The sequence below is a fragment of the Copadichromis virginalis genome, linkage group LG4 (genome assembly GCF_057382275.1).
Source record: "Copadichromis virginalis isolate Kocher_CV1m ecotype Utaka linkage group LG4, C_Virginalis_male_GT1.1, whole genome shotgun sequence".
Taxonomy (NCBI): domain Eukaryota; kingdom Metazoa; phylum Chordata; class Actinopteri; order Cichliformes; family Cichlidae; genus Copadichromis; species Copadichromis virginalis.
The window spans coordinates 12,259,061-12,272,117 of record NC_140621.1 but is presented as its reverse complement, the minus strand read 5'-3'; positions in this window follow the sequence as shown (position 1 = coordinate 12,272,117).

The window sequence follows — 13,057 nt, the reverse complement described above, 5'->3', positions numbered from 1 at the left end:
TGAACTGTTTCTGAGAGACAAATAACACCAGGATCCTTTTCTTTTTTTTTTCTTTTTTTTTGTGTCCCGTTTGGATCTTTAGCTGTCAGAATTGTTGTCTTGAGGCCAAGAAAGATGCCAAGCGGATTTATTTTACCAAGTGGATCATCATGGCCTTGCCATATTGGTCCATTTGATTGACCTTTATTATAATTATGAATTTATTTTATTTTCAGTTGCTACAAACGGGACAGACATGACTGGAGGACAGGACAGGGAGAAAGAATGAAAGAAAGAGAGGGAGAGAAAGAAAACCAAAGGGGAGAAGAGACGGTGAGAAGGGGGGGAAGAAAGAAAAAAAGAAAAAAAAGAAAAACAAACAAAACACCTGGATCACCTGTATGGAGAAAAAAAACAGAAGAGAAAGCAAACAACAAAGAGCAACATAATAAAAAAAACAGCACCATCACAATAAACTAGCTAGCAGTAGATAACAGTAGATACTAAATAATAAACGATATTGTGCAGCACGCACGATAGACAGCGCACAATGTGCTTTGAGGCAGCAGCCAAGAAAGCTGTAGTCCGCGTCTGTGAACACCCGTGTGTACACCTGTGTGCACACCTGTGTGGATCAGCATGCTTTTATTCCAAAGGTTTCTCCATGTAACGGTCTGCTAGGGAGTGTGGGGAGCCATAGCCCCGTCCACCAGGGTAGGAAGCAGGTATGGAGGAGATTCAGGCCCCAGATTTCCAGAGGCTCCAGAGTACAAGGACCCGAGGAGGACCACCAAAGGGGGGGGAACCGTGCCACCCTCCTGGGAAGAGCTGAGTAGAGCCCCAAAGGAGAGGTCACCCCGCAGCTACGGAGCAGAGGCCAGAGGGGGTTGCAGTGGCGTGCCCGCGGGCTCTGCCGGCAGCCAGCTGTGCCAGAGAGGACCGAGCTTCAGGCCCAGAGGCCAGAGGTCTGAGGGCACCCCACCCCCCGGAAGGAGCCCAGCCGGGCCACAGGCGCCCGGCCCCGCCAATCGGCCACCAGGAGTGAGCCGGTACATACATGAGCGCCCAGCCCCAGACGACAAGGACCACCAACACACCAACGTCTGAGGGCATCAGCCACCGGCAGGGAGTGTGGTGAGGGGAGATAGGCCTCCGTACTTTAGAGGGCCTGAGATGTACCCAGAGAGGTTGAGTCTAAGACCCAACCTGACATATAGACACAGCCGAACAGGCACACGCGGACACAAACGTGCATTCCCACCCCATATGCACAACCAAATACTCGGCACTCACCCAACGTGTAGACAGACACAAATAGACACTGCACAGACAGTCGCACTCCCCAAACATACTCTATATCCCAGGTCCAGGTAACCCCGCCCTCAGAGGGGCAAGCCGCACCTAGACCCAGGATATGTAACCCTTCTCTCTGGGGTGGAGGCAAGCGGACCACCTCCTTATCTGCAATAGCAGGGAGGCCCCGCATCCCAGACCCCAGTCTGACGGCCAGCACCTCCTCCCAGCCCCCCAGCCCTGACGGCTAACAGAACCGGGGTGAGTGAAGACCTCAAACCTCCCTACGCCCGCTCATATGTAGTGTTGCTGTGTGCTGTTCTAAAGTGCATTTAAAACTCAGGAGAGCATGGTACTAGCTTCCTCTCAGAGAGCAGCAGAGGTGGGACCAAGTCATTGTTTTGCAAGTCTCAAGTAAGTCTCAAGTCTTTATCCTCAAGTCTCAAGTCAAGTCTCAAGTAATGTCAGGCAAGTCAGAGTCGAGTCTCAAGTCACTGGTGTAAAAGTCCAAGTAAAGTCACAAGTCTGAAATTTTGAATTTCAAGTCCTTTCGAGTCTTTAAAAAAAAAAACGAAAAAAAGCATGTTGCAGTTATATGCTAAATGTAAATATTAGACCATGTAATTTTTAAATCTGTGTTTTTCTCAACACATGACAAAATAGTGAACTTAGAAAATATACACAAATTGTGAAATTGCACCTCTTTAAAATGCAGCTCAATTAAACCTAGCTCCAAGAATAATTTTCACCGACAGTTCTGAGATAAGCTGCATGTTATTCTTGGATGCGGTTGTAGGACCGGCTTTAAAATCGCATGACAAAAATATCATACATAAATAAATGATATATTTTTTAAAATATCATTTAAAAAAAAAACTGCATCACCAACGTAGCCTGGAAAACATTTGCTAGTTAGATGAAGTCAGCTATCTCATCGTAGCATATTTATATGCATATTTATTAGGGCTGCCACAAACGATTATTTTGATAGTCGACTAGTCACCGATTATTTTTGCGATTAGTCGACTAATCAGATCATCATCCATTGGACGTACAGCGTACAGCTTATTGCACCAGCAGCATCTGCTCTTATATAACTATCATTAGCTTACAGCTTTAAGTGTTTAAGGTATGTGCTAACTAAAAATAAAGACAAGATGATAGTTTATTAAACTTCACCGAAACAATCTGCAAATTTCATTAAAATTTAATAAACTCCTTGCTATCTAAAATATAACAGGACACCGGAGTAAATTCTGGAGCATCTCACACTTCTGACAATCAGCTGTCTGCTTGACGTTTATTCAGCTGTGTAAAAACTATAACTTTGATCTCAGCCAAACCGATTTACTCAGGAACAAAAAACACTGAAAAAAGCCAAAAAATAACATTCTTAAGTTATGTAAGTGACTTATATGTTTAACCTGAGTAGCGAAAGACGGCGGTGGGTTTGAAAACGATTTGCCGGGAGTCCGGTGTTCTCACGGCGCTAGTGAGCCTAGCCCCCGCCTAGCTATCGAGCTAGAGGGTAACAGACGTCTCCGAAAACGTCGGAGCGCTTTTGAAAATATGTGGTGTCTTGATAAACTGAGCAGATATTTGAAGTTTACACAGCTACATTCTCGCCTGAAAATATGTTAAACGTCTATTTTGTTTACCAGTCTCACAAATCGTCGTCATAAATACACATTCGTTAACCGTTTATTAATAGGACCTTTGAGCTCAATGGTAATTAATTAGCAGTGGAAATAATTTCTGGTAGCATCACAGAAATGTAGCAGTGACAATAATATTGTATGCTGTAATCGTACTGGACAATTAGTGATACAAAACAACTGTTTTATCCTGTGAATAAAAGTATATGTTTTTGTCAATGTACCATGGTAATAACAGAAGCGAAACACAATATTGTGTCAGGACAATTCACTATTTATGCACAATAAATAAAGGAGCATAGCGCAACAATTTCTGCTCAGCGCCAGACTTGCTTGTAACCTATATCACCAATTATGTTAAGAAAAATTACGCATTAACTACAACAGCAGACTGACCTTTGTGTAAATGCTTGGAGCAGACTAACCTGTGAGCTGGAGTGTTCTGGGACGTTATATTTGGGCTTTGAATGGCTGCAATCCAGGCCACCCATCGCCTCTTTGTTACTTCGGAAACATGGCTCGAACAATTTCTCTTCAACGTCGTAATCCGATAACAACCGATCTCTTTACCCGTCGGCTTGCCGTGGCTGTCATGCGACCGGCTATTGCAGTTAATAATACAACGGCTTCTTGACATTTTTGTGTTTCTTTTTATCGCTGTGTGACTGATTTTAATTGAAAGCCTGCGTGCGCTAGTACCGCTTGCCACGAGTTCCCAGAATCCTTTGCGGTTCTACCCGTGAATGACGTCACATTTTCAATCTCTATATAATATGCATGTTAAATTTTATATTTGGGGTAAAATATCAAGTCTTTTCAAGTAAACCGGTTCAAGTCCAATTCAAGTCCCAAGTCATTGGTGTAAAAGTCCAAGTCAAGTCACAAGTCTTAGAACATTTTTTCAAGTCAAGTCTAAAGTCATAAAATTAATGACTCGAGTCTGACTCGAGTCCAAGTCATGTGACTCGAGTCCACACCTCTGGAGAGCAGCACAGCTCTTCCTGAAAACCCTTAGTGTCTAAATGCATTTAAAATTGAGGGTAGGGCACCAGCGCCAAAGGTGGGTTGGAGTACACCGACCATCCTCTGGATGCTGTAAAACGTGCCCACCCCCAAGGCCCTATATGTATGTGTTATGTGAGAGTGTGAGTAATGTGGATGTCTAGGTTGCCGAATAAAATTGAGGCACAGGCGGCCAGAAGGGGATAGAGGGGGAGTGCCTCCCCTGCACCCTGGTGACATACCTGCACCCCAAGCCATGCGTGTGTGGGTGGGTGTGGTAGAGCGGGAATAGGGAGGCAGCTGAGGATGGGGAGGGAAGAAAGGGAGGGGCAAGCGATCCTTTTCTATGTAGCTGACGGCTGGTAACTGTGCAGGGGCGGGTCTAGCAAAGTTTTGCCAGGGGGCCAGGTAGGGCATTAACAGGGAGAGGGGGGCACAAAGAAATACTTTTCTTTCTTATTCTCATTTAAAATGTCTAGCTGTTATTAAATAATTTTCTGAAGCTTACAACCAAAGTTTTTATCTGACATAAAATGTATAGAAATCATATATATACCAACAAGACAGTGTACATTACTGTCACAACAGCGTTTGTTTTCATTCAAAGGCTTTATAGCTTTAATACCTGATGGGCCGGTCTTTAGTCAAAATGCCCGGGCCAATTTTTTTGTCCCAGTCCATTCCTGGGCATGACGTGCAGTGAATTAATCTGAGAAGGTGCATTAAAAAATAAATGGCCACACCAGTGGTGCACATCGCAAATTAGCTCGCATAGACACATTAGTTGTGCCGCTTCTTTTTTTTTTTTTTTTTGCCTGTCCCATTTGGTTCTTTAGCCATCAGAATTGTTGTCTGAAGACCAACAAGGATACCCAATGGATTTACTTTGCCAAATGGATCATCGTGGCATTGCCGTATTGGTCCATTTGGTCGATCTTTGTTTTTATTATTTATTATATTTTATTTTCAGATGTTACAGACGGGACAAACATGAGTGAGGGATAGGAAAGGGAGAAAGAAAGAGGAAGGAAAGGAAAAACAGAAGGGGAGAGGGACAGTGAGAAAGGGGGGGAGAAAAAAAATAAAAATCTCCTGGATCACCTGTTGAGAGAAGAATAGAAAACAAGCAAAAAAAAAAAACAAAGCAACATACTAAACACAACACCATCGCATTAATCTAGCTAAGTGTAAACAGCAGTAAATACTAAATATTCAATGTTGTTGTGCAGCACGCAGGACAGATGTGCTTCGAAGTAGCAGCCAAGAAAGGTGTAATTTGGGTCTACGAGCAGTGAACACCCGTGTGCATACCTGTGTGGATCAGCGCGCTTGTATTCCAAAGGTTTCTCCATGTAACGATCTGCTAGGGAGTGTGGGGGGGCCACAGCCCCGTCCTCCGGGGTGTGAAGCGGGTATGGAGGAGATCAAAACTCCAGACATCCAGAGGCCCCCAGACACAAGAGACCATGGAAGACCAACAGAGGGGCAGCCGCGCCACTGTTCCAGTAAGAGCTGAGGAGAGTCCCAGATGAGGGTTCACTCAGCAGCCGCGGAGCAGAAGCCAGGGGGAGTTGCAGTGACGCACCCGTGAGCTCCGCCGGCCCCCAGCTGTGCCTGAGTGACCGAGCCCCAGGCCGAGAGGCCGGGGGCACCCCACCTCCGAAGGGGCCCAAGCGAGCCCCAGGCTCCAGGCCCCGATAAGCGGCCGCCAAGGAGTGAGCCGGTGTGTACCTGGACGCCCACCTCCAGACACAAAGAACCACCAACGCACCGACACCTGAGGGAGTCCGCCACTGGCAGGGGAAGTGGTGGTGGGCGGAGATAGGCCTCCAAACCTTGGAGGGCCTGAGGTGTCCCCAGAGAGGTGGCGTCTGATACCCAACCAGTTGTGCCGCTTCTTAATGACAGTATCTTAGCTAACAACCCCAACTACCAGATTCAACTTGTAATTGGCTAAAACTAACTTAGCCTACTGGTGAGGGGGACGTTGTTAGCTTTCCACATTCCGACACTTGAAAAGCTTCAGGAGCTGTCTGCTCAGCACAGCATCAGCACCGTGGAAATACACGGATACATCCATAGACTCGAGACAGAATTCACAATGTGTTTTTGGGACTTTCAGGTGTATGGACCAATGTTTTCTTTTCTAATCAAACCAGAAATCTTTAATGAGCAGCTGGATTTGTCTTGCATTAACTGGCTGAGTTAATGCCAGTTAATGCAACATCGAAGCAGCTGGAATCCACAGTTGTGCGTGTTCATGGAGCTTGCATTTTCACCTGCTGTACATCACTACCTGACAAGTTTGACTGTCTTCAGAACATTGCAGAGGCCTTATTGACAGTATTTGGCTCTACATATCTGTGTGAGCAGATTTTCTCTCACATGAGTGTCCTCAGGTAGCCGTCTGAATGCTGGACCAGAGATCAGATTAACATGTGTATTAACAAACATGCCATATTGGCTCAGTTTATTTTTCTTGTCATTGTTGTGAGGAGACCATAAATAGAATTTGCATTTTCTGTTGTACAGTTCATTTGCTGTTATGGATAAAAAGTGTCTTTTTTTTGTTTCAAAATAGCTGATAACTATTCGCTGATAGCTGCCAACATCTGCAAACAAATATAATTCTATAAAGTGGTTCTATATAGTGTATAACTGTTCATATAGAGCATTATTAAATTTATTGCTAATGCAATCATATGGCACACTGACTTCTGAGGAAATTTTAGATGGCACTTGTCATCAGAAAGGTTGCCTACCCCTGGTCTAAGTTGTGCTCAGTTTTATTTTTATTAGGTTTGAAGAAACTTTGTGAGACACAAGTTTTAAACATTGAAAACAGAAATGGACCCAAACTAAAACCTTGAGGCACACCACTAATAAGGAAGGCAGTGAGAATAGCAGTTGGCAGTGGTATTGGAAAAAGAGATAATAGTCAGATAAGTCTTGAACCAGTTCAGGGCAGTTCCACAAATACAGTAGATCTATATACAAAATTTACGTGGTTACCCAAATGTAGAACAAAATTAGCCTCATTTAACCCAACTCACCACTATCCCGTATCGGTGTATTGGTTTATTTCTTTTACTATATAACACAGACCAAAATGAAGCTGTGTGAGATTTGTTGTCATCAATTATCAATACTGTAATGCTTTTGCAGTGCCTAAACTGAACTGAACTAACCTAGTTTTTCTTAATTGCATGTGATGAAATGTCCGGTTTCGCAACAAGTCCCAGGTTTAATAGTGGAACCATAAATTACTTGCCTGTTTTATCTTTCACAATAACCATAAATCCCCACTGCACATGAACCTGAATTTCAATATGAGCGATACAATTCTGTGGAAAGGGCTATGGAAAAAAACACTGTGCCACCAAATTGAAGTCGCTAGTTAGGCTCCAGATTTATTAGTATGTTGCCAGTCGATATGGTTAATATGGTGTATGAGAAGGGGGGCATTGGGCAATTATTGACTAATCATAAACAGACTAATAATTAGCTACTGAAATTTTAAGATACCTGTTTATCTTACTCTGACACAAATTTCTGTTATCTCCAGCCCGAGCTGACAGGCGTTTTATAGCCTTTACCTTTGTTTAAAGCACAAGGTTGGTACTTTTATAAACTAAGATTAATTGTTGCAGATACCATGAAAAGAGGAAACCCAAACCTAAATCCAAAGTTGTCTTGTTGCACTAAGCCCATACTGAAGATTTAAATCTTTCTCTGACTAACAATAATATACACTTTTAATGCTTTCTGACCGCCATTAAAAAGCCAAGGTGAGATAATAAAAGAAAGAGACGTGTTCCTTCTAACATGTTATAATTTCCTGTGGCTGATAAAACTCTGAGTAAAAACATATAGAAAGCCTCTTCAAATGGAACTGCAATGGGACTAATGACTGTGTGGCCCTGTGTCGACTGTGCAATTACGCCATCATATGTGTGTGTTTGCTTAAGATGTTTACAACCCTGCAAGGTGGCAGCCGGACAGGAGGCTGCGTGATGTACAGGAAGAAATGATATGTTTGTTGGTTTTGTGTAAACAGGGTTAGGCATTATTAATGCCTAATGTTAATGGTATGTAAACACAGCACACAGCTGTGTGAAAGACTTTATTTTTACAGGATGCCATTTATATTCACGTGCACAGAAACAAGTAAATCTGTCTTGAAGCAAAGAGAATGAGTCTGCCTCAAGGAAGATTTAGGAATAGATTTGGGACTGCAGCGTGGGCATCTTTGGGGATTGCTTATTTGGTAAATGCGTACAGAGGATGGAAAGATAATGAAGTGACACATGAAATACTTTGGAATACTATGAAACCAACTATGAAAAAACAAATGCATCCATCAAAAATGATGATGAAATGTTCAGATTCACATCTGGTTAATGTCAATAAATCAAAAGACTTCGCAATATTAAATTTAAGGTATAATCCGCACACACCAGATGAGTTTTATACAGTAAAGAAAGGTCAGTGCTCACTTTTGGATACATAAAGATCCAAACCAGTCTTCCAGCTGAAAGTCATCAGGTAAACTCACTGCAACACTGCATCTGACTCTTTTAATGCAATATTTTAATGCATCTGTCTTTGTTTTGTTCTTTTTAAACAATGACCTATAACCTGTGAACAGACAGTCAAATACACACTAGTTGTACTGAAAACAGCTTTAAAAACAACAACAACAACAACAACAAAAAACCCTAAACAACACTTTTTCTCTTTATGTACATCTAAATTCTGTCTCATTTGTTGCACTTTGAATGGGTCTCAGAGTGCAACAAATGAGTTCAAGTCAACACTGCAAGTTTCTTTCTTGCTAGAAAGTCTAACAAGGACATCGAGGGGATGTTCAATAAGTAACAATAATAATAATAAGAACTTTATTTATATAGGACTTTTTAAAACACAGAGAAAAAAATTAAATGCTTTACAGTTCAAAAACCACACAACGAAGATGAGTGCACATGTTAAAATGTACCGACACATAAACAGAAACATAATCAGCCATACTGACAGACATTCATTCCAACATACACACATTCATGTACGCATGGTTGCAAAACATCAGAGTTGGGAAAAGTATGGATGTTCTGTGCTTATGAGAATACTCCAGTAAAAGTTGAGGTACTGATTCAACTTCTTTACTCAAGTAAAAGTTAAAAAGTTCAGACTCTGAAATGTACTCTAAGCAAGAAAGTGAAAAGTAGCTCTTTTGGGGGATGTTTCTATTTTTGTGCAAAGCTAATTGGACCTTGTAGTTGCTCGTTCTGAGGAAAAAATCATAACTCACAATAATTCCTATTGGGAGCTCTGGTAGATTTTTTTTAGTGTACAGGCTATGATCAGCTCTTTGTGGATGTACACAACTTAATTCAACAAGATGTCAGCAGATGTTTCATGAATTATCCTGGCTGATTTCCATCCTCTACACTGACAGTACACTGTTTGTGCTGTCTTTTTTTCTAGATGTATGGTATGAAGGTGGAATTCAGTGAATGAATCTCTGCATCATCAGCTAAAATTCATATGAATCTCTGCTACACTTGATATAACCTAACTCTGACCATGACACCACAGCCACTGTGCACCAGTCACACACTGTTCCTTACTTTAAATCTATCACAGTACAGCAAACTAACCTGTTTATCCTGCACTAACCTGCAGAGTATTTTCATGTAACCTTTAAATAACACAGTTGGGCTGCCTCAGTTTGCAGCATTTTTCATAATATGAAATTCTAACATATAAAAATGAGTTTTCAGCCGTTGCAAAAACAAATAAAAGAGTCAGCTGACGCCAACTCTGGTTTTAAAATCAGAGCAAGCGTCAGTTAAAAGACCCTGAGTAGATGATCAGAGAGGGTGGCTGCTTTGATAAGGTGTTAGAAGCTTTGCAAAATAAGCAGGGGCCTGTCCATAGAGAGCCTTATATGTCAATAACAGAATTTTAAAGTGAATCCTGAATTTCACTGCAAGTCAGTGAAGGTGTAATATGTAAACCCCTGCTAGTTCGTTCTGAATTGATTGAAGATGAGCTATAGAGGACTGAGAGACACATGTGTAAAGTGAACTGCAATAATTCAAGTGGGAAAAAAACTGAAGTGTTCAATATGAGTGACTGACAGTAAAGGTTTAACTTTTGCAATAATTCTGAGATGAAGGAAACAAGAGTGGCTAACCTTTGAGATATGAGTTTCAAAGTTAGGTGCTAGTCAAAAATGATACCCAGGGTTTTAGCAGATGATTTGATGTTATTGGTGAGGTGACTGATGTAGTGACTGCCCTTCCTAGCGAAACTGTCTGGGCTGAGCACTAGAGCCTCAGTCTTACCTGAATGGAGAAGGAGGAAATTAGAATACATCCAAATAGTAATGGTAGAGAAACATTCATTAGGCAGGATAAGCTGTTGAGGTTGTTGGGCTTGACAGAAAAGTATAACTGTGTGCCATCTGCATAGCAGTGGTAGAAGATTCAGTTAAAAGCATTAATTAGATTTCCCAGGGGTAACATATATATATATATATATATATATATATATAGATGGCCCCAACTGACCGAGTGCTCAGTGAATACCTCAGGCAGCAGAAACCCAAGAAAGAGGAGGGAGACGAGGAACCATCATGGAAGGACAGGCCCCTGCACGGTATGTACCACTGGCAGATAGAGGAGGTGGCTGATATCCAGAAATCCTACCAGTGGCTGGACAAAGCTGGACTGAAAGACAGCACAGAGGCACTAATCATGGCAGCACAAGAACAAGCTCTGAGCACAAGATCCATAGAGGCTGGGGTCTATCACACCAGGCAAGACCCCAGGTGCAGGCTGTGTAAAGATGCCCCAGAGACAATCCAGCACATAACAGCAGGGTGCAAGATGCTAGCAGGCAAGGCATACATGGAACGCCATAACCAAGTGGCCGGCATAGTGTACAGGAACATCTGTGCCGAGTATAACCTGGAAGTCCCGAGGTCAAAATGGGAGATGCCCCCAAGGGTGGTGGAGAATGACCGAGCTAAGATCCTGTGGGACTTCCAGATACAGATGGACAAAATGGTGGTGGCTAACCAACCGGACATAGTGGTGGTAGACAAACAGAAGAAGATGGCCGTAGTGATCGATGTAGCGGTTCCGAATGACAGCAATATCAGGAAGAAGGAACACGAGAAGCTGGAGAAATACCAAGGGCTCAGAGAAGAGCTCGAGAGGATGTGGAGGGTGAAGGTAATGGTGGTCCCCGTGGTAATCGGAGCACTGGGTGCGGTGACTCCCAAGCTAGGCGAGTGGCTCCAGCAGATCCCGGGAACAACATCAGAGATCTCTGTCCAGAAGAGCGCAGTCCTGGGAACAGCTAAGATACTGCACAGGACCCTCAAGCTCCCAGGCCTCTGGTAGAGGACCCGAGCTTGAAGGATAAACCGCCCGCAGGGGCGTGCTGGGTGTTTTATATATATATATATATATATATATATATATATATATATATATATATATATATATATATATATAAAGAAAATAGAACATGTCCAAGGATTGAGCCCTGGGGGACTCCACATACGAGCAGTGCAGATGAGGGCATACATTGATTAATATGAGTTCTGAAGTGTCTGATAAGTATGAACCCCCCCCCACCTGAAAGCAGTACAGTGATGCCAACCCAGTTTTGTAGTCTGTTAATAAGAGAGCATGATTAACGGTATAAGTCGAGCAGGACTAAAATGTAATGTTCACCTTTATCTGAACGCATTAGAATATCATTAGAAGTCTTCAATAAAACTCGGATTGGAATTTATCAAAGACGTAAAAATTCCTTCAATAATCTGACAGAGCTGATGAGCAACAACTTTCTCTCTTTGGAAATTGGCCTATAACTACTTAAAACAGTGACATCTAATCAGTTTTTTTCTGTAGAGGAAAGACGCTGGCTGTTTCACATTACTCTGGACTGCAACCACATGAAAGGGACGTTGAGCTGATGTCCCAACTTTCCTTTTGAAACAAATGTTTGCTGTAGTGATTTCTACTTAAGCTGAAATGTAACTTTTACATTTACTCTCCTTTTTCCGCCCAGCTTCTGGAGCCGCAGTAATTAGTGTATTATTCAATAAACCCAGTAATTGAAAATTAGTAATCAGTTAATCAGTTTAATTTTTTTTATAGGAAATGGTAACTTTCTTGCTTAAACTTTGATTTAACTTGTTTTCTTTTAAAAATGGTTTCATTTCTGCTTTTAAGAAATGTTCATATCATCACAAAATGCTCTCACACTCGCATGATAGGTACTCTTTTGAAGTAGTTGAATCCACTTTTGCCTTCAGAACTGCCTTAATGTTTCATGGCACAAGTTCAATGATGTACTGGAAACAATCCTCACAGATTTTGGTCCATGTTAGTAACTCACTGCCCATGATCAATGAATAGTTCCTCTTTTTTTAGGCCATTCTTTATAAACCTCGGAAAGGTTGTATCCAAAAATCCCAGCAGATAAGCAGTTTCTCAAATATTCACTTAAGACAGATGATCCGAATCATGAATCTGTACTTAAGTAATTTTAATCAATCCAGTCAAATTGGACAAATCCATGTGAAATAGGCACCATTAAGAGTCTATAGTCATAACTTTAGCTTAACTTTATGTGTCAGTTTGCTCAAAATGGCAAAGCTGTGATGAAAAGATAATCATGACAACACATATTCTATTCAATAATACATTTCACTGAAAGTCAAAGATTTCGGTGTTTAATCAAAAAGTCAGATAACTGGCTGAAGTGAATTCATATTTAATGGTTTTTGAACTCTGTGGTGGAGAAAGTTTTAGTTAGTTGGAAGCAGAAAATACCAAATCCGTGCATTTATCAGGTTATTATGACTTTGCTCTTGACCTTTATCCTGATGTGATAAATAGGTTTTTATGTGATGCTTGTGATAATAATTAATACTGTCTTAATTGGGTCGTAATTACACGATTTATAAGCTATACACTAATAGTGTTTTAAATACAGATTATCTTAGTTAGAAGGTACTTAGCTGAGGATTTCAAAAATTACTTAAAACATTGAACAGCACCTCTGAGGATTTAAATGTTTTTTTCTTCGGAAAATGCAGTGGCACAGGT